Below are 24,994 nucleotides of genomic sequence, written 5' to 3'. Positions count from 1 at the left end.
CATTTTCGTGGGGGGGGAGGGGAGAAATGGGGAGAAAATTTGGAACCCAAAATTTTGTGAAAATAAATGTTAAAAGTGAAATAAATAAATTTTGAAAAAAAATTATGGGACTATCTGAAAGCCATGATGAAAAAAAGAACCTAGACATCATCTTTCATGAAATTTTCATGGAAAATTGCCCTGATATTCTAGAACCAGAGGGTAAAATAAAGATTGAAAGAATCCACCAATCACCTCCCGAAAGAGATCCAAAAAGACAAACTCCTAGGAGTATTGTAGCAAGATGCCACAATTTCCAATTCAAGGAGAAAATATTGCAAGCAGGTAGAAAGAAACAATTGGAGTATCGTGCAAATACAATCAGGATAACACAAGACCTAGTAGCTTCCACATTAAGGGATTGAAGGACTTGGAATATAATATTCCAGAAGTCAAAAGAACTATGATTAAAACCAAGAATCACCTACCCAGCAAAGCTGAGTATAATATTTCAGGGGGGGGGAATGGTCATTCAATAAAATAGAGAACTTTCAAGCATTCTTGATGAAAAGACCAGAGATGAATAGAAAATTTGACTTTCAAACACAAGAATTAAGGGAAGCATGAAAAGGTAAATAAGAAAGAGAAATCATAAGGGACTTACTAAAGTTGAACTGTTTACATTCCTACATGGAAAGATCATATTTGTCACTCCTGAAACTTTTCTCAGTATTTAGGTAGTTGGAGGGATTGTGCACATTATATATGTACAGAGAGCACAAGGTGAGTTGAATAGGAAGGGATGATATCCAAAAAACTAAAATTTAGGGTGAGAGAGGACCATATTGGGAGAAGAAAGGGAGAAATGGAATGGGGCAAATTATCTCTCATAAGAGAGGCAAGAAAAAGCTTCTTCAGTGGAGGAGAAAAGGGGGAGGTGAAAGGGAAAAAGTGACACTCTCATCAAATTTGGCTTAAGGAGGGAATAATATGCATACTCAATTTGGTATGAAAATCTATTTTACACTACAGGAAAGTGGGGGAGAAGGGAATACATGGGGTGGGGTGGAGATGATAGAAGGGAGGGCAAATTGGGTGATGGAGTAATTAGAAGTAAACACTAATAGAATAAATGCAGGATGGAATAGGATGGAAGGAAATATAGTTAGTCTTACACAACATGAATATTATGGAAGTCTTTTGCAAAACAACACATATATAGCCTTTATTGAATTGCTTGCCATCTCGGTTGGAATGGGTGGTGAAGGAGGAAGGGAGAGAAGTTGGAACTCAAAGTTTTAGGACCAAATGTTGAGAACTGTTTTTGCATGCAACTGGGAAATAAGAAATACAGGTAATAGGTTACAGAAATTCATCTTGCCCTATAAGAAGAGAGAAGATGGTGATAAGGAAATGGAGGGGTGTGATAGAAGGGAGGTCAGATTGGGGAAAGGAGTAATCAGAATGCCCAGTGTTTTGGGGTTGGGGAGGGAAGAGATGGGGAGAAAATTTGGAACTTAAAATTTTGTGAAAATGAATGTAGAAAACTAAAAATAAATAAATAAACTTTTAAAAAAAGAAGATGGATAAGCCCGTCCCAAAAGTTGCACAGGTTCTTTCAGAGGATACACAGGGTCAACAGATGATTTACCTGTTCTTTGAGTGGGTACACATGTTACTGCTCCCCAAACACATTGTCATGGTCAAGAGGGTTATGAAGTACCCTAGTAAGCACTGATTTTTTCTAAGGACTTTATTAAGTCTAAGTAGCTCCAGCTAAAAACTATGAGGAGGGATTATTTTTGTTCATTTTCTCTCCTTTGGACTCCCAGAGTAGTGTACAGATGGGACAGTGGGGAAAGGGAGTATTTTATCTACCACCACCATAGACAAAACCTTCTACAAAAAGAACAGCGAAAGCAACTTAAAGTTGGAACACATGGAAGTGGAATGCATTCAACATGAGAGGGGAATTATTCCCCCTCTAAGTCTGAGCTGCTTACCTCTGCTATTCTTTTTTTCTCCCTTTCTAAGAACAGGGCAGAGAGTAGGAACTATAATTACGGACATTTCATTTTAGGAGTTACTTCATGGATAATTCTGAATTCAAGGGTCCTCAGAGTGCTAAGGTTTCCTGAGTTCTAAGAGCTGGACACCAACCACCCAAAGGGAGATTGCACACTTTCAACAGCACACTTTTCAGAGGAGGAAGAAGACTGCTAACAGGATCATTCTGTAGTTGAAAGGCTAAAGCCCTGCCATGAGGATCCAGGAACTGTGGATCGAACAACATTCCATGATTTCACTGTGAACTGCTCATATGGCGCAGTTCTGAGGTCTCTCCTTTCCTCTTCTGTCCTCTGGTGTTCTGCACAGGGGAAGAAAAACTCCATGACCAAAAGTTTCCCTTTTTCCACTGGGTTTACTGGCTACATTTCTTGCTCAAAGATCAAGCCTTAAACCCAATTCACTCTGGAGCTCAAAGACTGAACAACAAGTCCCCACCCACCCAGCACAGAGTGGGTGTAATAACTAAATAGTAATTGTTTTGCTTTTACCCAGGAACTCTGATGGTCTTCCCCTCCAGTTTGATTTTTTTTTTTTTTATTAAAGGGACCATCCCTTGAGTAACTTAAAGAAGCCTATGCATTGCATCAGTATATCTCACTCAAATAAGATTGTGATAATACTTAAGCTTGAAAAAGTCAGGGTCTACATCCTGGGCCATCTCCAGTTATCCTCATGAATATCACGCCACTGAACCCAGATGACTCAGGAGAAGAAAGTGAGGTTGGTGACATTGCACAGTCCTCCCCCACTCAAATCAAAGTCAATTGCAAGTCATGTCATCAAGTTGGTGCCGTGGTCTTCTCCAAGAATGAAGGACAAACACAAGCAGATCTGAGGGGAAATAGGTAGTACGAGGTAACTGGAAAGTATCTTTACCTCATAGAAGGTATATAATGAAATATTGTCATGGGTTTTATTCCTTGTTCATGCATGCTGTGAGTCCTTTGTATCTTAACAAAAATCTGTCCTAGATCATGTTTTAAAGCTATAGGAAAAAATATGAATAAACAAAAGGACAGTTTCAAATCACTAATAAAAAGAGCAATACTAATTAACACAATAGTGAGATTTTACCTCATGCCCAGAAAATTAGCAAAGATCACTAAAGAAAAATAAGCAGCGTTGGAAGGGCTAAAGGAAGAATGGAACACTGAAACATTGTTGGTGGAGCTGAGAATTTCTCCAACTTCCTTGGAATTAGGCAAGAAAAGTTATTATGTTAAAAAGTATTTATAGTACCTCTTTTTGTGGTGCCAATAGAAAATTGGAAACTAAGAAGATGCCCAGAAATTGAAGAATGGTTTAACAAGCTATGGTGTAGAAAAGTCACTGTTTATATTCCTTACCTGGAAGATATTCCACTGTTGGACATACGTTCCCAAAAGGACAAAGATAAAAATGATACCATATATAACAAAGTATTCACAGCAGCATTTTTTGTGGTAGCAAAAAATCCCCACAAAAACAAAAATTGGAAACAAAGTGTGTACTGGTCAGCTGGGGAATAACTGTACAAATTATGGTATATGACAATGGATTATTATTGTCACTAGAAAAAATATGAGGAATTCAGAGGAAAATGGAAAGACTTACATATCTTGGGAATGAACTGCTGAAGCATGAAATGAGCAGAAATGAGAAAACAATGTATACAACTGAACAATAATTTAAGTGAAAATAATGCTAAAAATAAAGTCAAGCACTATGTATTTATAATGAGTAATTCTGGCTCTGTAGAATATGTAAGGAAATGTACCTCCATGTTTTCCTTGTATAGAAATTAGAATGTTGTCATTACTGTCATTGTTGTCATTACTGTCATTGTCATAACAGTCATTACTGTTAGATGTGGTCGTTAGATCAAGAAGGGTGATAGGGAGAGAAGAAAATATGCTTAAATTTGCCCTGTGAGTCAGTCAGCTCTCTGACTGTGCACCTTTGAAGGTAGACAATATGCTTTGTCATTAGTCCCTTGGAATTGTGATTGGCCACTATGTTGATCAAAGTATCTAAGTCTTTCAAAATTGATTTTCTTTACAATATTGCTGCTATTATTGTATTCACTTTGCATTAGTTCATACAAGTCTTTCCAGGTTTTTCCTGAAACCATCCCAATCATCACTTCTCTTTTGGTTTTTTGTAAATAGTATTTTTTCCATTTACATATAAAGATAGTTTTTAATATTAATTTTTTGTAATTTTGAGTTTCAAATTTTTCTTCTTCCCCAAGACAGCAAGCAATCTGATATCAGTTATACATGTGCAGTCATATTAAACATCTTTCCATAGTGATATTGTGAAAGACAAAACATAACAAAAGGGGAAAACCATGAAAAAAATGAAAATAGTATGCTTCAGTCTGCATTCAGATTCCATAGTTCTTTCTCTGGATGTGGATAGCATTTTCCATCATGAGTCTTTTGGAATTGTCCCCTTCATCATTTCTTACACTACAATAGTGTTCCATTGAATTCATATACCACAGCTTGTTAAACCATTCTTCAATTTATGGGCATCTTCTTAGTTTCCAATTTTCTACTGGCACCGCAAAAGGAGGTACTAAAAATACTTTTTAACATAATGAGTGCTTTTCTTCTTTCTTTGGTATCTTTGGGATATAGACCTAGTAGTAGTATGGCTAAAGGGTATATAGAATATAACAATTTAGGGGGCTTAGTTCAAAAAGCTTTCCAGAATGGTTAGACTAGTTTACAATCCAATCAACAGTACATAGAGTACCTGTTTTCCCACAGCCTCTTCAGCATTTGTCATTTTCTTTTTTGTCGTCTTAACTAATCTAATGTATGTGGAGGGGTAACTTGGAGTGGTAACTCAGAGTTGTTTTCATTTGTATTTCTCCAAATATGAGTGATTTAGTGCATTTTTCATATGACAATTAATGGTTTGGATCTCTTTCTCTGAAAATTATCTATTCATATACTTTGATCATTAATTAATTGGAGAATGAAGCTTTTTCTTGTAAATTTGACTTGATTCTCTAAAGATTTTAGAAATTAACTCTTTGTTAGAAAAACTTACTGCAAATATTTCCCCCAATTTCCTGATTTTTTTCCAATTTTAGTTACATTGGTTTTGTTTGTGCAAAAGTTTTTAATTGTATACAATCAAAATTATCTCATTTTACCACCTGTGAACCTCTCTCTCTTATTTGGTCATGAATTCTTCCCTTATTCATAGATCTGAAAGGAAAATTCTTCCATGTTCCACTAATTTGATTATGATGTCACCCTTTATATCTAAAGTATATGCCTGTTTCAAGTTCATTTTGTTGTAAGATGTTGGCTTCTTCCTAGCTTCTGCCAGGCTAATCAACACAGTGTTGAATAGTAATTGTGATGGTGGATATCTTACATGGCTACCTTTTTTTGTAAAAGCTTCTGGCTTTTCCCCATTATATATACTGCTGGCTCTGGTTTTAGACAGTACTTATCACTTTAAAGAAAGTTCCATTTGTTCCCATTCTTTTTAGTGTTTTCAACAGCAATTGGGTCTTATAGTTTGTTAGAAGCTCTTTCTGCATCCATTGAAGTAATTATACAATTTCTATTGTTTTGTCATTGATATGGTCAGTTATGTTCATAATTTTTCCTAATATGGAGCCTGTCCTGCATTCTTCATGTAAATCCAGCCTGGGTATAGTATATTTTCTTTATGTAGTCTCTTTGCTAATATTTTATTTAAAAGTTTTGAATCAAAATTCATTAGAGAAATGGATCCATAATTTTCTTTCTATTTTTTTAACTCTCCCTGGTTTAGATATGAAGAACATATTTGAAACTAATATTCTTGATGAGTTAGGATTCAAAAAGATCTAGACAAGACAAGCCACACCATGAAACAAAATCTAATACAGTGGAATTGAAATGGGATAAATGTAAAGTCTTATACTTGAATTCCAAAAAAAACCCAAACAACAACAACTTCACAAGTATAAGATGGAGGAAGTGTGACTAGAGAAAAATTCTCCTGAGGAAAAAATAGATCTTGGAGTCTTAATGGACTCCTAGGTTCAATGTGGCACTTAAGAAAGTTAGTGCAATCTTACTCTGAAGTAAGAGTTATAGTAGCCAGGACTGGGAAAGTAACAGTGTGGCCAGGTTTGGGTCAGATGATCATTGTGGTGATTGTGTGGTGGTGGTGATGATGATGATGATGGTAGCAACCAACATCTATATAATACTATATGCCAAACACTGTACCAAGTGAATTAAAATGATTATATCATTTGATCCTCACAACAACTCTGGGAGATAGGGGCTATTGTTATCCCCATTTTACAGCTGAGAAAACCCAGTTAAATACATATTAAGTGATTTTCCCAGGGTCAAACTGCTAGTAAGTGTCTGAGGTCAGACTTGAACTCAGGTCTTTCTGACTGCAAGTCTTAGTTTAAAAAGGTCAAGGTCACCCACCGTTTTCTGAGTTATTGCAATTCAAGTTGAGCATTGCTGCTATTTTCTTCTTTTCTTTCTCCTTCATCACATGTGGTCCTTCTGTCCACATGGGGAGTCATACCCTTACATGTGGGTACTCTGTCCAAAGAAACATAAATTTTGGTCACTGGTATTTTGCAAGATATTGTGTGGTTCGGTGGCTAGATTTTCTTATTTTCCTATTTATTTCATCAATTTGTTTTAAAGCTGGGACAATTACCTCTTTTTCTTACAGTTTTAACTTCTGTTTTCTTGAAATATAGCTCTGGAAAAAAAAACCAGGCTTTGAAAAATCCCATTGTAATTCAAATAGAGAAGAGGGATAGAAGATGGATAGAAGAACTTCATGAGACCTAGGTGCTCTGGAGAAGCACAGCAATAGGGATCAAGTGTCCCTGGGCTTCTCTCCTTGTGCTCCTCCTTGTTATGTGTATTCATTCCCCTCATCTGAGTCTTGCACAGCATGCTGAACTGCAGAGCTGACCAAAGCCTGAAGTACAAAAAGCCCCAAAGGACTTGATGGTGACAAGATTATCACACAAGTTTAAAGAAGGCTGCACCTTTGACGGCACCTTTGGAGCCTTTCCCATTTGTAGGTCCAAATTAGAGGTTAAAAGAACTTGAAAACGAGGATTCATGAGTTCTTACGGGCCAGTTAAATGATCAATGCACTGTTAAGAGCCTAAGAGACCCAAGGTAAAGTGCAAGGGACAGAGGATCTGCAAGCAGGAAATTCAGGAGCAGACCTGAGTCTCTTCTACTAAGGGAAGGGGAGGGGAGGGGAAGGGAGGGGAGGAGAGGGAGGCAATGGAAGGGAAGGGAAGGGAAGGGAGAGAGACAGAGAGAGAGAGCATAACAGAGTATTAGCATCTGGGGCTCTAATCCCAGATTTGTGTCAAGGCCTCTACCTGGGCCCTAGAAGAGTGAATCGGGTGCAGTAATATTTACCTGTCTTCCTTTTGCAGCTGAAGCAAGGGCAGGGACACACTTTGGGCTTGTTGTTCCTGCTGATGAAAGCCCTGACCTGAATTCTGGGCTGTACTGTCTGATAATGCAAGTTTTGGGACTGATGCCAGCCATGAACTCCCTGTGGTTCTCAGTTGGGTACCAGTGACAAGACATGGAATAATTCTTGAAGCTAAAGTCGGAGGCCCTGCAGATCAGGGTCACAGACTGGCCCTTAGATGTCACCTTCCTCCTGTCTCTACTACCTACACCTTGCACCAGGATCCTGCAGAACACATACCAAAAAGATTGAATCCTACACAAAACTTCCATCAGAAGTGGATGCCCAGAGATTCCAGTTAGAGGTTCCAATCCCAACCCAGGTTGCCAAGGAGAAAAAGTCAAGCAACTAATAGAAGGAAAAGCTAAGCTTCCAGGACCCTACCACCAGGGAAGAGATAACAGGGAGGAGAAAGGGATAGAGGCATCTAGAAGCTGATTTAGAGCCTCGGTCCCATACAGAGGGTGAGGAAGAGGAGAGAAGCAGTGTAGACAGGACAGATACTTGGGAGAATAAACAATAACCCTAGGAGGTAGATACTGGAAAGAAGAGTGAGGACCCTGACAGACATACTCGTGACCCTGGCAGGGCTTTCTAGGTAGGATGGGGTCAGCAATTGTGGTCTAGGGATGAAAATATTTGCATAGATAAAAGTTCTACCCAGATAGGAAATGTTTTTAAGAAGGCAGATGAGCTCAATGAGCTGTGCCTACACCACCCTCACCCAGGACTCTCAAAGAGGGAGTGGAGCATGAGGTAAATAAACAGGAGCCTGGGCAGGAGAAGGAAGGTAGCACAGAATAACTATGACTACAGGGCTAATTGCTAGTTCTACTGGCATTCAAACACTCACCTTTAGCGATTCTAGTGATGTGGGGTGTGCACCTAGTATCCTGAAGGAAGGGGGTGTTTGGGACATAGATCAACATCTTGAGGTCAACACCACAGCTATACAGTCTAACTCAGCACAGATTAGAAGGTAGGTCTGGCCTTTCTAAGCTGTCTCCTTGCTTTACCTCAACCCAGTCCTCCCTCTTTCTCTCCTCTGAGGAAACTGGATTCTTGGACACTAGACCTTCAGAAGCCACACCAGAATCCAGGAGTAGAACACTATCACACCAGGCCCAAGAGCTACTCTGGATTCTCAGGTACCGATGGTCCAGATGACATGTCCAGACTATGGAGTCAAGGAGAGGAAGGAGGGAGCATTGCCAGCTGGGGCAGTCACAGTGGAATAAGTAAGCTGGAATGGTTCATAGAGTACTAGGCTTAGAAATTTAGAGCAGCCAGCTGGTGCATTGGATAAGGACCTTGGACTTGTAGTCAAGAAGACTTGTATTCAAATCCAATCAGACAAGTCACTTAACTTCTATCTGTTTCAGTTTCCACCTCTGTTAAATGAGGATAATAAGTGTACCTATCTCCCAAAAGAATTGCTATGAGGATCAAAAGAGACGATATTCATAAAGCAATTTGAAATCCTCAAAATTTTGCTATTATTGTTATTATTAGAACTAAAAGGGACTCCAGAGGCCATTTGTCCAACCCCATTCATTTTACAAATGAGGAAACTAAGGTATAGTGAAATTCAATGATGCCCAAGGTAAACAGATAGACAGAGGTAGAATTTCAACCCAATGCTTGTGACTTTAGAGTACACTTTATACTATGCCATGCTGGTTAAGTGGGGTAGATGTGTTTGAGAGGAAGAGGTGGTATAAATATAGTAGAGTGAACAAGGAAGAGTAGATGAGATTGGGTGGACATGGTAGCCCATGAGGGCTAATAGTGGCATGTGGTAGAGTAGATAAGCCAGAGTGGATGGAATGGAGTGGAAACAATGAAGTGGAATAGTTGAATAGAGAAGGTGCTGTTGAGGAGATATGCTGAAGATGGGGTCGATAAGATGTGTTGCAGTAGAATATGAGATGGAGCATCCAGGGTCCTGCTAATGTAATGTAGGTGTTCTTTAAGCAGAGTGCATGGAGGGTCAGCAGGTTGGAGTAAATGAGATAAAGACTCAAAGGGATAATGGATGTTCTAAACCTAGAGTAAAGTGTTCATAATAATAATGGCTAGCATTTACATAGCTCTAAGGTTTTTAAAGCTGACCTCATTGTTATATGCTTGTGAAACATGGACAGTCTACCAGTTCCATGCCAGGAAACTGAATTACTTCCATTTGAACTGTCTTAGGAAGATTCTGAGGATCACCTGGCAGGATAAGACACCAGACACTGAAATCCTTGCTCGAGCTGAACTGCCAAGTATTCAAACTATGTTCCAGAGAGCACAACTCCAATGGGCTGACCACATTGTTCGAATGCAGCTATACTCTTGCCTAAAAGACTATTTTATGGAGAGCTAGCATGAGGCAGGCAGTAACATGGTGGCCAGAAGAAGTAATACAAGGACACTCTCAAGGTCTTTCTCAAGAACTTTGGATTTGACTGTGCAACATGGGAGACACTGGCACAGGACTGCTCAGCATGGTGTGCCCACATCAGAAAGGGTGCTGTGCTCTTTGAGCAAAGCAGAATTGAGTCAGCACAAAGTAAATGTAAGATGCACAAATTTGGAATATCCACCCAAAATTTTCACACAGACTATCTGTACCCAACCTGTGGTAGAGCATTCTGAGCTTGTATTGGTCTGTTCACTCACAGTCAGATACACTGAAATTTCACATTATCATGGTGATGTCATTTTGGTCCTCTTCAAAGACGAAGGACAACAACCAACCAACCAACCACACACACGTTATCTCACTTTGTCTTCATAATCCTGGGAGGTAGGTGCTATTGTGATGCCCATTTTACAGATGAGAAAATTGAGGCATTAAGAGCTCAAGTGACTTACTTGTCCAAGGTCACATAGCTAGTAAGTATCTGAGGCTAGATTTGAACTCAGGTCTTCAGGACCTAGATCTAACACTTTATCCACTGTATGATATAACTCTTCCAGGCCATGGTGGAGGGGGTGAGGTAAGGAATGGGAAGGGGGGAGTGGAAAAGATCAAGTTAATGAGCTGAGCCACTTTCTTTTCAATAAACGTTTATTGCGTACCTATCAATGGACAAGGCTTTGAGGGAGATGTGAGACATGGACGAGGCATAGAAACAAGCCCTCATGGAATTTACAACCCAAGTCTACTCAGTTCACTCAGGGAAACTCCCATTGTTCCCAACCTGCTTCTTCTTTTCTTGAATTCTCCTTCCCTGGTTTGTCTTCTACTTCAGAGCCCCTGAATACTACTGGAGAAATTCACCAAAATTCCAGGTGATTTCAGTGACTCCAAATGAATAATGCAAAACCTCAGCAGAGAAGCAGGGAAATAGTAGCTAGAAAGGTGGCTATTTTTCAGATCTCTCCTTTGTCTTCTCCTTACTCCCTATATTTTACTACCTTGATCTGTGATGATAGTCTCCCCCAGAAGAATATGAGCACTAAGAGGACCAAGCTGTTGTTTTTCTGTTTGCCCAGCATAGTCTTGTGCCACTAGCAGGAACTTGGTAATAATTGTTTACGTAAATTAGGCCCAGATAGCAAGGATCCACAAGTAGGAATTGCAGAGGGCCAAATTTGAACTCTACTTAAAGAAAAGGTAATGTTGCCTGGTGAGTGAACTTGTTACTTTCTCCTTCTCCCTGTCCAACCTTGTCTTATATTACTCCCCTACTCATACGCTACATTCTGACCAAACTGGACAACTCTCTGCCTAGAACATGCACAGTGACCTAACATTCCCATGCCTTTTAGGCTATTTATTATGCTTGTACAGCATATGTACAACAGCTACCCACTGTGAAGATCTGACATGTTTCCTCTATGCTGTCTGAATTGTTGGGCCCCAAAGGGACACAGAAGTGTGGATCTGAATAGCCACAAGGAATGCGAACATAAAGAGCCTTTCTTGTAGGGTCTAGAGAGATCTCAAGCTCCAGAGGAAATTCTAATGAAATGATGCATCTCTCTCTTTGGGGCTTTTATTTGCTCACACTTCCAGTAATCCAAGCTCTCAGTGTTCACATCGGTGACTGAAAGAAAGCTAACTAGGCATGACATCATCAAGCAGTGGCTTCACCTACTGGGGACAGGGAGTTTAAGGAGATCACAGGTTCAGGAGATGGAGGGAGGTGAATGTAGTGAGCTAAAAACGACATGGTCTTTTAGTCTGCTTATGTCTGCTGATGGAGAGAGCCTGAGGAACAGGCAAAGCAGAGAAGTGCGGCATGGAATTCAGCTGGGGTTGCCTTTGGAGCTTCTTTTTCTTAAATTGTGTAGTATCGCTTTCTATTTGTTTTAGTAAACATTTAACCTAGATGTAGATTAAACAGTCCTACTGGGTTCATGCCAAGGATTGAAAAATAGGCCAAGGACCAAATAAGATGCAGTAAAAATGAGTTACAAATTAGGAAAATGATGGAAATTCAGGTATACCCATAGGCTATATAGGGAAGGCGATAGGAGGAAAAGGTTGCTGAGATATGATTCTGCTAAGGTCAAACAACCCATATGTTAATGAAAAAGAGCTGATGTTTTTCAATATTAGTGTGCCATCTGGTGGCTTTCATGGGTAGATCAACTCATGGAGTTCTTTCAGATCTATTTCTCCCCTTACTGTAGGGATATGCCCAGAAAGACAAGAACACATTAGGTAGGTCAATGACCTCATATCATTCTCTAAAAACTTTGGACACACTCTCTCAAGCTAGAGACTGCTCCAGACATCCAGAAATTGTGGATGCCACCTTGCTTAGTTCCATAGTGAGATATTACTAGCTTTCTACCTCCCCCAGTATGGTGTTAAAGGAATTGGCTTATAACAAGATCCCAGCTTGGTTCACCTCATCAGTTAATGCAGTGATGTCCTTTTCTCTCCTCAAGATGTAGTACTGTTTTGTACTGGGGACTAGGGTAGAAGTCAGCAGATCCAGTGTCTCTTGCCTAAGTTCTACTTATGGAGAACCCCCTGGGGGTTGATAACCTATCAACTCAACAAGGAGAGTCTCCTGGTTATTTAAATTATCTGGCATCTAGGAGGTACAGGGGATAGATATACTAGACTTGGAACTAGTAAGACTTGAATTCTAATCCTAACTTAGACACTTGCTAGATGTGTGAACCTGGGCAAGTTTTCTCAGGCTATTTGCTCACCTGTAAAATAGTGATAGTAATAACACCTCACAGGGTTGTCAAGGGGATTATATGAAATAATATTTTTAAGGGGTCATAGGAAGTAATGTAACCATAAAAATGCTTTGCAAGCTTATGCAAGCCTTAAAACACCAGAGAGTGATGGTGATGATGATGCAATAATCAATTAAAGTTGATAGCCATCTCCACTAAAATTCAGTTAAACGGTCAGTGTCCAGCCATCATATGGGTCCTGACTATAGATCTCAACGTGTTCACGCTTCCAAATCATCCTAATTGTATAGGAATCCTATCCCACTCCACCACCCACTATCCCCATGTCTTAGATTAGATCTCCCTAGATAATTGCAATTTGTGATCCTATATCCAATAGTCCTGGGAACGTTTGTTTTCTATGCCTCCATCCTATTTCACCACTACCCTAGCATAAGACTTCCTGACAAGAATGATAGGGCCAGAGCCATTTGGGGGCTGTGGAGGGAGAGAAAAGGGGCAAAAGGGGATTATTCAAAGTACCAAAAACTTCCTCCTGGGACTGACTGCAGCAACACCCCCGAACCAGCGACACCTCCGGTGGGGCGGAAAGTTATTTCTGTAAAAAATCCCCTGGATATTTGGAGTGGTCATTATTTGGAATTATGATGACCGGATTTTTTTTGACCCAGAAGTTTATTAAAACTGGCAAGAAACAGCTTGGAAGTGAATTGACAACAGTGAGCAATTTTACTGCTTCACCACAGGAATATAGACACTTCAGTATCTGGGTTCACAACAAGTTGTTTTAAGGGTTAAAGCAGTTCACCTGGAAGAATTTTGCTGATTTTTTTATTTTACTTAATGTTCTTAAGCCAGAATTGTAAGATATGTTTAATCTGTGTAATGAATAATTTAAACAGTTTCAAAATGTTGTTTAAACATTGCTGAAGTTTCATGGCAGATATTTTTACCATTATTATAAATTTTAGGTATTTGGAAGTCCACCCTTCTCACTTTGCCATGCATCCTCTTTTCTAGATGAAGAGATAATAGAATCCAGAAGTCTTTTGCTTCTTCTATTTAAGTGTAAATATATTTTCTAAAATGTTGCCCTTAACCAGCAGTGTGGTAGTATTGAGATAGCTGTTCTCTCTCTGCATATGCTGATGCTTAGGAAGGCTCTTCACTTCAGATGTGAAATCTGCTTTTTGCCTTTTACTTTTTGTGTTATAAAACTTTTATTTCATCTGAGTGGTTGCTTATGACAGTGACATGTACACCAGATAATAAAGAAGAAAGGTTTCAGAAAATTTTCCGATGTTAAATCCAAGACTAATTCTGGAAATAGCCATATGAGTAATTTAAAACAAAAGGATCGGTAGCTAACTTGAAGTAGCTCTATGTCAAATAGCCAAAGGTCAGGTACCTTCAAGGAACTTGGATATCAATTCAGAGGATACAAAATAAAAAAAAAAACTGAAAAGAGTGAAGATTCCAGAGAGAAAACAAACATCTTCCTGTACATGTCCTGTTGGGTTTTGGGCTTGCCATAAGGTGTTGGAAACTTGTTTCAACTGAATTGGAGGGACTAGACCTAAAAGGCACAGTATGACTTTGTTCCAGCCTGGCTTAATTTTCCTACTCCACCATCATCAACAAAGGATAGAAATTCCAGTGGGAATTCTGGAACACAGAAGACATCACTGAATTTTGAGAAACATTCTGAAAACTTCCAGTGGACAGAGAATCGTTTTGATGTCAATCATAGATGACACAACTCTTCAGATGGCTTTAATTCTAGTATTGGATGTCCTAACTTTGGAAACTTGGGAAGGAAAGAAAAAACTGGATGGCCTGCACATGGAAGAAATGGTGCTGAAAACATAAACCATCAAGGGGGATACCATGGTAGAAGTTCCCAAAGTTCAAGAAGCAGTGCTTTCCATTCTGGAAAAAGCCAAGGACTGCATGAAAACAATACCCCTGACAATGAAACTGGGAAAAAAGAAGACAAGGAAGAATGCAAATAATTTGAGGCTGAGGATTTTCCATCTTTAAATCCTGAATATGAAAGAGAGACAAATCAAAATAAATCTTTAGCTGCAGGTGTATGGGAATACCCTCTGAATCCTAAATCTAGAGCTCCAAGAATACTGGTCATTAAAAAAGCTAGTACAAAAGATTTACCGGTATCTGGATTCCCTGCAATAGGAAATCTTCATTCTCAGCCAGTGAAAAAATGGAACTGGTACAAGTGTTTATAAAGGACTAGTCCCTAAACCTGCTGCTCCACCTACAAAGCCTACACAATGGAAAAGCCAAACCAAAGAAAATAAAGTTGGAACTCCTTGTCCTCATGAGTCTATGTACAGCATCGGCAAATTTAATGCCTTCAAATCAATTGCCAGGAATTTTAGTGTATCAACAGATTCAGTTAAAGAGTGTAATCGCTCAAATTCCTCTTCTCCTGTGGACAAACTCAATCAACCTCATCTAACCAAACTGACTCGAATGCACACTGATAAGAAGAGTGAATTCTTAAAAGCTTTGAAAAGGGACAGAGTGGAGGAAGAACATGAAGATGGAAGTCATATTGGACCAGAAAAGGATGATGACTCATTTAATTTGCATAATAGCAACAACACTCACCATGAAAGGGACATAAACTGAAATTTGATGAAAATGAAATTTCTCAAGAGGATGGCAGCGCCTCCGTGATTTCCCAACAGATCATTTGGTCTTTTACCTTTCCACAAGCTGATGTCCTTTCAAGTTCACTTGAGGCAGAACATAGGTTGTTAAAGGAGATGGCTTGGCAGGAAGACAGTGAAAATGATGAAACATGTGCTCCCTTAACAGAGGATGAGATGAGGGAAATCCAAGTTATTAGTGAACAGTTACAGAAGAACAGTCTTAGAAAAAACGGTATTTTGAAAAATGGCCTGATCTATGACTTCAAGTTTGAACTCTGGAAAACCAGCATTTTCAAACCCACTTTTGGGAATGATGACACAGAGACAAGCAGCAGTGACACATCAGATGATGATGATGTGTGAAGGATTCTCTAACAGTTTTAGAAGTTTTAGTGTGATACATCGCATACAGTTTGGAGTGAATTGTAAAAATGAACAACTATAATTTATATAGTAAAATACCCCAGTAGAAGAAAATACTGGGGGGACTTCTTTTTGAAGAAAACCAAGAATGTTGTGTTGGGCTGTGTTGAACATTACTATAATTTCTTTGTAAATGAATGTTGTAGAAATGAGGACTTTGGCTGATCCAACATTGACTTTATTCATCACTACAACATTTCTCTGACTAGCAATGTAACAATGTAACAAATCGGATTGTTTCTCATTTAATTAAAAAAAATGTGTAATGTTTTGCAAAGCTTCTGTCTTAAAATGTCCAGGTCTTTAAGAAAAAGGGCAATTTTACACTGAAAAAAAAAAAAAAGAATGATAGGACCAAGGACGAATCAATTTGGGAGACATTGACCCCTGCCCTATGGGCCATACTCTTCCCTCAACTTCTTTAAGTCTGGATAAAAGGGTAAGAGGAGAGGGAGTAGGAGCATTTGGCCTCCCCTCCCCTTGCTCTGAGCCACCAGCGCCTCCACAGCAAGGTGCTAAAGATCTTGCTATCCATTTCTTCCTTAGGAAGGAAGGCAACAAGCATTTATTAAGGGTCTCCTGTGTGCCAAGAACCAGTGCTAAGTAGTAAATATTATCTCATTTAATCTTTCTGACAACCCCAAGAAGTCGAATCTGAGCTCAGTTCTTTCTGCCTCTTGGACCAGAGCTCTGTCCTCTTCTTCACCTAGCTGCTCCTAAGGAGTCTCAGGTTTTATTAAAAACTGAAAAAAAAAAATCTGTAACTCCCATAGGATAGGATCTATTTCATTCATAGCTTGCAAAGGGTCCTTTTGCCCCAGATAATGTCATCTTTAGGGCCTGATGCCCTAAATCTGCCTGAGCCAAGTTCCTAAAGTTCATGAGCACAAGGTCCTAAATCTCCCCAGGGCTGGCCACAAGTAAGGACAGATGGAATCCTCAGGCAGGGGGCTCTAGATCATTTCAACTATGCCAGGGAGGCCACTGGGTTTGCTGGGCTGCTTTCAGAAATTATTTTGAGAGGCAGTCCACATTAGGAGATCATTTAACCAGCCTGATTTAGATTCCTGAGGAAAGTCCCCCTTTGGGAGCCATTGTAACTACACTGGAACAGGATATATCCCCTTGCTGGGGCCACATTTAAGTAATTAGCTGAACCTACCATGCTATCAAGGTGCTTCAACTCACTGTCAGTAAGGGTAACTTAACAAGTACCATTGTCCAGTGGCCAAAGAAGCCATTTGAAAAGCATCTCCCAAGACCATGGAAGGAATATGGTTTGTAACTGACCCAGTTCCTCAGAACTTGACTTTTAGACTAGTACCTACCCCACCTGACAGGCTAGATCGGGAATGACAGCTAGGAAGGCTTCTTCCCATTGGCGTAAAGATAAGGAGCTTTGAAAGGTCTGTACCAAACTACAAAATGGAGTGCCCATACTCCAACCCAGGGTGATTGTGTGGAGTTTCCATTCAGTCAATTATTAAATCATTTGTTCAGCATTGACTATATGCCTGGGGCTGTACTAAGCATCAAGAATACAGGGAAAGGCCAAAACACAGTGCCTGCCTTCAAGGAGCTCACATTCTAAGTAAAAAGACAACATACAAACAACTTTACTCTATACCATGTAAATGGAAAGGAATTTCAGAAAACAGTCATTTGCTATAGAGGGAGGGACTAGGTAAGACCAAAAAAGGTCAGTGAAAGGATGGGGAGCAGAGAAGTGGGGTGGAGTGTGTGAAGACTGTTGTCTCTGGATCGTAGAATATACTTAGGAGAGTCAAGGTGAAAAAGGTTGGAAAGGTAGGAAGTGATTAGGTTATAAAGAGCTTTAAATGCCAAAAGGAGCATTTTATATTTGATCCTGGAGGTTATAAGGAGGCATTGGGGTTTATTGAGTTGGGAGGTGGGAAGGTTAGAGTCAGACTTCCACTTTAGCAACAGAGTGGGTGATAGATTGGAGTTTGCTCACCCACCACTCAATACCTGTAGATCTTACCTTCCATATCCTATGGTTCCTCAAACTCAGCTCTAGAAGACCCAGGTTCCAGAGGGGTTAAGTGGGGGTCACCCAGCCTACAGGCAGTCCAGAGCAAGCTCCTGTCACCCTTTCCTCCTTTATATCCTAGCAAAGTCAGGCTATTTCCTCTCTTGCTTCTTTATTACAATAAGACCAGACAGGGGTCAGTCTCCCTTCCACTGTTTAGTCCCTGTAGGTTCCTATCATTTGTATGCATCTATCTCTGTCCTCAGGCTTAACGGAGACATCCTTCCCAATCCTAAATTGGAATTTATCTCACAGGTCCCACAGTTCTTGTGTGATCAGTTACCAGGGGCCATATTAAGAGATTTTAGCTTCAGAGGGAGGGGACAGGTCGTGTCCTCCTGACTGCTGCTCTTTCTGAACTTCCTCTCTGGCCATTGCACATGATCCTGCCAACTCTGACAGTTGTTTCAAACAAGGATCTTACCTGGTACAGTTAAACCCTAGGAGTCTGGGTATGAAAGCAAGTAGTTCCTGAAATAAGATGCTATGGATTATCATTCCCAAGCAGCAGTACCAGAATGAAGGACTTATTGACCCAGGTGTAAAAAGACAGTACAAGGATTAGGAAAAGGAGGGGAGGCAGGGGATAGAGTACAGGGCCTGGAGTCAGGAATTCCTGAGTTCAAATGTGACCTCTGAAACTGAGAGACCCTGGGCAAGTCACCTGACCACTGTTTGCCTCAGTTTCCTCGTTGTAAAATGAGGATGAAAATAGCACCTATCTTCCAGGTGATAATATTTGTAAAGTGCTGAGAAGAGTGCCTGGCACATAGGTGCTATGTAAATGTTAATTATTATTACTCTTTCAGACATGAGAAATTGAACAAGAGTAAGTAGAGTGGCTCTTATATGTCTGTGGGAAGCCCCTCCCTATCAGGTTAATCAAAAGCTAGGTAGGTCTGCATTCCTTTTGGGTTCTACCAAGTTGCCTCTTCCTGCTATCTACCTAGTGACTCCTGAGCTGCCACAAGCCCCAATCTGTGAAGGCAATTTTTTCCCCACAAGCAGGATTGGGCAAGGAAGGTATACAAGAGGAACTGGGGGATAAGACGTGGGTCTCACATATCTGAGCCAGGAGTCTTGAGAACAACCTTAAATGCACAGGCTTGGGAATGAATGGCATGGGATGAGGATGGGGGGCAGGGCGTGGGGGAAGAAGTAGGCCCAGAATACAGGGAGGAAGCATGAACAAGGAAGATGCTGGTATGTCCATATCCCCAGCATCTCATTCCCCACCCTCATTGTCACTGCCCTTCAAGGCAACATGGCAGACTCATTGTGACCTCATCATTGTAGGCTGATATCCACACAAAAGTTTTGCAGGTTTCACCATCCATGAGCCTCAGACAACTAATTTATTTGATATGAGCTCAGGGAAGACAATGAGTCAGTTTTATGACCCAGAATCCTCTGATATCACATCACTCATTCAGTTAAATCCATGAACACTTCTTTGTTCATCTGTGGTTTTTGTTGTTGTTGTTTCCTCACACTTGTGACCAAGGAGTCTCTCCTGGGCTTCTGGTATTCAAAACCATGTGGCAGCACTGCCTTCCCTTAGCACCTGGGGCCTCCTCACCCTACCACATCCTAATGTGCCTACAGTCTTTTCAACCAGGGATATGACTCTGTGGAGCCCACCCTCTTTTTCCATTGGTGAATTCCACTTGGAGTCCCCATTTTGTGGAGGGACTCAGGCAGGCCTTTATTGTTCCCTTGGCCCTGTTCCTGGCTTCTGTCCTTCACAACTGTGCCCTTCAGTGTCTTCATTCTTTCCCTTTCCTCCTTATTAGCTCCTTTCTGCATGTTTTCTTCTCCAACCAGAATGGGAACTCCTTGAGGACAGGCACTGCCTTTCTTTGCTTATATTTGTATCTCCAGAGCTCAGTATGATTCCTGGTACATAGCAATTACTTCATACATGCTTGCTTCTTTCCTTCTCAGGGAGTGTCAGCATTTGAGATTAAGCTTAAGTCCCAGACCCCCAAGTCATTTCCTTATTCTTTTCTCTTACAGATTGAGGGATTGTCTTAATCCATTCCCATTCTTGGCCATTGGTCCTTATCTCCCATTAGGGTTTGTCTCTTCCTGGACCCCTGGGGCCTCCTGGATTCCTTCTAAAAGCGTGTACTCCCTGGGGCTTCCTTCTATTTCCTTTCCTACCAGGGAAACAGTGGTTCACACCACACTAACATTTGATCTTTGAGGGTACAGAGGACTCTGATTAGACTCAGTTGCATCTCAGAGGAAATCTAGGCTCTGAGTTGTGTCCTAAAGTATCCTGATAACCCTTACCTCAGGAATAGCCTTGGGGAGAGGTATAGGACATAGATTGTATTAGGGGCTCAAGGAGATCTTGCACCAGGAAGTCTCTCCCTACATTTGACCTACAAATTAAGACTCCTACCCCATGTGATTCCTTCCTTACCTATAGGAGGATGGTGACCATCCCAGGGACACAGTAATAGAAGGTAAGTACTGGAAAATGATGAGGCCAATTTTCTCTCCCATGGGTCCCCAAACTTCACAGTCTGCCTTCTGTCACTGTATATAACTCCTACTGACTCCAAGCAACCCACATGCTGGTATTCATCCAATGAACATGAACTGGAGGTCACAACCTGAAAATAAGCCTCATATAGGTAAAAGGTAATAGTGGGAATTGTTGCTGCTACCCAAACTGTGGAAATCTGGAGAATGTGGGCTATGAATATCTGTTCCTCCCCACTCCCACTTCCATACCTGACTTCTAAAGAAAGGAATATGTTATTTCAGGGGACACAGACTGGGGATTGAGTATTCTGAATCTCAGTGGGGAATGAATTTAACTGAGGTCACTAGGATCATTCTGGGACTCAACTGGTCATGACAGGGTCCAAATGGTGGCTCCCAGAACTTTGTTTCCCAGGCTTCTGAAAAAGCAAATGTCACAAGTCAAGAGTCAGGGAGTCAAAGGCAAAACTCATCTTGAGGCAACTTATTTCCTTCCCTTCATTTCCCTTTTCCACCTACAGAAGGGACATCACAGGGACAGAAAGAATAATAAGCAAGAGAGGAGACTTGCAAAATAAAGAAGAGTCTAAGGGATCAGAGGGGTTGAAGGCAGAGAGAAGACTCTGAAATGTCTAGGGGAAGAGGCATGAGATTGTAAGACTGGATAGGGGTAGATGAAGAGTCAGGGAGGAGATTGAGAAAAAAAGAAGCTGAATATGAATGGGGGTTGGGGAGGAAAGACAGATGGAAATATGAGGGAGTAAATAATAGACAAGGATTAATGGGATAATTTCATGGGATTGAAGGAACATCAAAAGATCAAGACCACAGTGGTGAACAGGATGTTGATAGCCACAGTCTTCATCAATAGCAGCCTCAAGCCTAGCAGTCCCAGGAACACCTGGATCCCTTGCTCAGGTCCTGGTTCCCCTGGCAAAAGAGAAAAAGTTTAAGATCAAGGGAGAAAGGTATCTTGGCTTAATTAGGAATCAATGATGAGACCTTATAGTCTGGGGAAAATAAGCCCACATTATGAGCTGCCTCTAGAGAAGGGGGTGTTTCACACATGCTGGGTACTCACATACACTTTGCCCCAGCATGGCATCCTACGGCATGCTTTAAGTGTTCTTTTATCATATGCACCCTTAGTTTTGAGCTATCAAACACACTGAACCAAGAGACATCTCAGAATCTGAGTCCAAGGAAAATCATGCCCTAAACAATGGCTTATCTCAGTCACTAAGATATCACATACTCTGACCAATGGATTATCAAGCACACTTTGGCCACTTGGTTATTCCTGGTTATTGTGTTGTGGGCTATCACAAGCACTGAGCATGAGTTACTCCACCCTTTTCCCAGGTGATCACACATTCCAATTCCTAGATTATTCCATTCCCAGTCTGATGTTTTTTATTAAAGGGGCCATCACTTGACTCCCTTCTTAAAGAGGATTCTTCAATGAATGGGTGTTACCTCACTCAAAGTGAGACCCTGAGGAGACCTTAGCTTAAAAGGACCAGGGTCTCCCATTGCATCCTGGACCATCTCCAGTCATCCTAATGAATATCTGGACACTGGATCCAGATGACTCTGGAGGACCAAGTGAGGCTGGTGACCTTGCACAGCCTCCCTCACCCAAATGAAAGTCAATTGCAAGTCATGTCATCATCCCCCTGGTGTCATGGTCCCCTTCGCAAATGAAGGACAAACACAGCAACAAGGCATACACAGAGTTAATTACAATATACAATTAGTACGTTATGTACAATGAGTACATTAGAAAGGTACAAAACAATCTGCTGTGTGAAGTCTGAGGGGTAAAGTCACTGGGGAATAGGAGCTTCAAGGAAGGATAAATGGACAAGGTAGAATTTGAATTAGATTTTAAAAGGTGGGCATGAATTCAACATACCAAGAAGGGGACATTGAGAAGTTATTGAACACATATGGAAAAACCTGAGGAGATGTAAAAAAATGAACAAGGAGATGGTATGTTCAGAGGGCCATGAGTAGGTCAGACTGATGAGAGCTTAGACTATATGGAAGAGAGTAAAATGAGATCAGGGTGACATCAGATGGTGGAAGGCCTTGGATGCCAAGCAATAAAGTTGGGACATCATGTGGGAGACCAAAGGAAGTCACTAAAAATTTCTGAACAGAGAAGTGAAATGACTCTGTGTGTGTGTGTGTGTGTGTGTGTGTGTGTGTGTGTGTGTGTGTGTGTGTAAAATCTTCCATATATGTGGAAGATTATTCTGGTGATTGCATTGTGATGTAGAAGAGAGAGCAGAGGTGGGAAAACATACCAGAGGAATATCTCAGCAATCCAGGAAAATGATAATTAGGGCCTTAACTAGCAAAATGACAATAAGAATGAAGAGGTGCAGACAGGAGTAAAAAATGTAGGGGCAGAAATGGCAGGACTTGGTGACTAATTCACTGTAAGTCTGAAGAGAGATGGAGAACTAACAGTTACTCCCAGCATAGGAGAAGAGGTAAACTGAATAGCAGCTGAACAAGGGGAAATTTGTCCAAAAATGGGAGAAAAGAGAATAAGCTCTATTTTCAACATGTGCAGTTTGATGAATCAGTAAGAGAAGTAGAGGCCTGGAGATACAGATTGTGAGTCATCATCAGGGTCTTGGTAGTGAAGCCAGAGGGTGAAGGAGATTGACAAAGGAGAGAGAAGAGAAAAAAGTACTGGAATGATCCTTAAGGAGTATTCACACTAAAGAGGGTCCAGAGAGGGAGATGGAGAAGGAGAAATTAGAAAGGAGAGTGAAAAATGAAGATAATATAGTGTTTCTGGAGGACAGTGGAAAGGGTCTTCAGTCATGACTGATAGTCTGCATAGAAAGTTGCAGAGAGGTCAAAGAAGAATGGAGACTGAAAGGGGCCTCTGGATTTAGTGGTAGGAAGTCACTGAGAGAATTCACGGTGCAGGGGGGAGGAGTGTGGAAAACAGAGGGAAGAGCTTGGGGAGAAAGTGACTAGAGAGTTATGACAACTCCTAGAATTTTGGCAGTGAAGGGGAGAGGAGTGTTGTCATAGAAGTGGATGGTAATTAAGGTAAAGGGGTTTGGGAAGACCCAAGTTCACCATCAGAGGGAAGGAGCTAGGAGTATAGGAGACATTGGAGATGAAGCAAGGCCCTGGAGGAGGAAGGAGAAGACGGGCTCAATGGCAGAGACTGCGCTAGGGATTACTCATGGTCAGTGATGAATTAGACAGAGTGCTAGGCTTAAGAGTCAAGAAAGACTATTACAAAGCATTCTCTTTGGGTCTCCCTGCCCCAGGTTTTTCACCACTCAAGCTTATTCTCAACAACCACCAAAATGACTTTCCTGAAATGAAGAGCCAACTGCAAGTTAAAATCCAGACTCTGACAGTTACCAACTGTGTGTTGTTGTTGTTCAGTCATTTCAGTTGTGATCAACCTTTTGTGGCCCCATTTGGGGTTTCCTTGGCAAGGGTACAGGAGTGGTTTGCCACTTCCTTCTCAAGTACATCCATTTTGTCAGGCAATGAAAAGTTAAATGACTTCCCCCGCATCACAGGAGAAGGAAGTTTCTGAGCCTGGATTTGAACTCAGGTCTTCCTGATTCCAGGCCCAGTACTCTAGAGGTCCACTAGGACACTGGCTGCCCTTTTTATCAACTGTGTGATTATGGACAAATCAATACAACTCTTTGAAGCTCAGTTTTCTTATGTAGAAGAAGGAGGAAGAGGCAATAGCTCTGGTACCTCCTTCACAGGGCACTTCTGAGGCTCAAAAGAGATGCTGTATGTAAAGTCATTTGTGGACCTTAAAGTGATGAACACATGTTGGCAAATATTATTCTTTGGTCAGAGGGCTGGGGTATATGATGAAGCTAAAAAGGCATGAGCATAAGAGTGAGGACCAAGAGGGAGACATCCCCTATAAGAGGGCCTCAGGCTCCTTAGGGAAATAGAATGCTGAGATGTCTCCTAAAGCTGCGAGAGTTGTGGGCTTATGAGGGGTAGAGGAGAAAAATAAGTTTGGAAATACTACTATAGGGAATAAAGCTAGAGATGGTGTCAGGATTCATTTTACTGGTAGAAGGAAATCCTGGGTGTAACTCCCTCCATCAATGCAGGTTGATATTTTCTCTGCAAATTATTATGTTAGAGATCAGCCTGGAGCAACAATGTGCCCAAGGGCACACAGCCAGTAAATATTAGGGGCAAGATTCAAACCTGGGTTTTCCTAACTTGAAGGTCTGCTCTCTATTATATTGACAAAAGAAAAGTTAGAAATGTGAATTCAGAGTGAGGACCCAGTTTAAATGCTATGGCATAAATCTATAATGAATGAAGTTAATTCAAGTTAGGTATTTCCTCCACTGAGACTCAGCATCCCAAACCAGGAGCAGACAAGGTGGGAACTACCAAGGGATGACAGCAGCTAAGAAAGTGAGGAAGAATAGAAGTGAGCTAGTCCCCACCCTGAGCCCCGGATGGGCATGTTCCCTGAAGTTTGGATCTTCACATAGTCTAAAGGTCTACGTCATTACTCCCTCCAATCCCTGAGCCATAACTCACACTGAGTCCTTCTGCACATGCTCTGAGCCCTGAGCTAGCACATACCTAGGCTGTTTATGTCATGCTTTATAACAAGGCCATGAGGAACCCTGGGGCATCACATTATCAGAGTGGGAGACATGGAGAC

At 41.0% G+C, this 24,994-nt stretch overlaps 1 long non-coding RNA gene and 2 pseudogenes across 2 annotated transcripts in view; 1 reads left to right on the top strand and 2 right to left on the bottom strand.

The window, feature by feature from the left end:
* The window catches only part of LOC140498701 (uncharacterized), a 28,903-nt pseudogene extending 18,290 nt beyond the window's left edge, over positions 1-10,613 (bottom strand).
* LOC140500188 (uncharacterized) overlaps positions 1-24,994 on the bottom strand; it is a 62,252-nt gene that overhangs the window by 23,845 nt on the left and 13,413 nt on the right. The window contains exon 3 of one of the 2 annotated variants that reach the window (XR_011965629.1): positions 18,887-21,231. The exons of the other annotated variant lie outside the window; for it this stretch is intronic. This is a non-coding gene — a long non-coding RNA (uncharacterized lncRNA). Of the gene's footprint in view, positions 1-18,886; positions 21,232-24,994 lie in introns of those variants that run through there. 2 annotated transcript variants of the gene reach the window in all.
* On the top strand, positions 14,043-15,956 carry LOC140498185 (vasculin-like; annotated as a pseudogene).

The sequence above is a fragment of the Notamacropus eugenii genome, chromosome 4, assembly GCF_028372415.1.
Source record: "Notamacropus eugenii isolate mMacEug1 chromosome 4, mMacEug1.pri_v2, whole genome shotgun sequence".
Classification (NCBI taxonomy): domain Eukaryota; kingdom Metazoa; phylum Chordata; class Mammalia; order Diprotodontia; family Macropodidae; genus Notamacropus; species Notamacropus eugenii.
The sequence above is the reverse complement of the archived record's forward strand: the minus strand, read 5'-3'. Positions and strand labels throughout refer to the sequence as shown.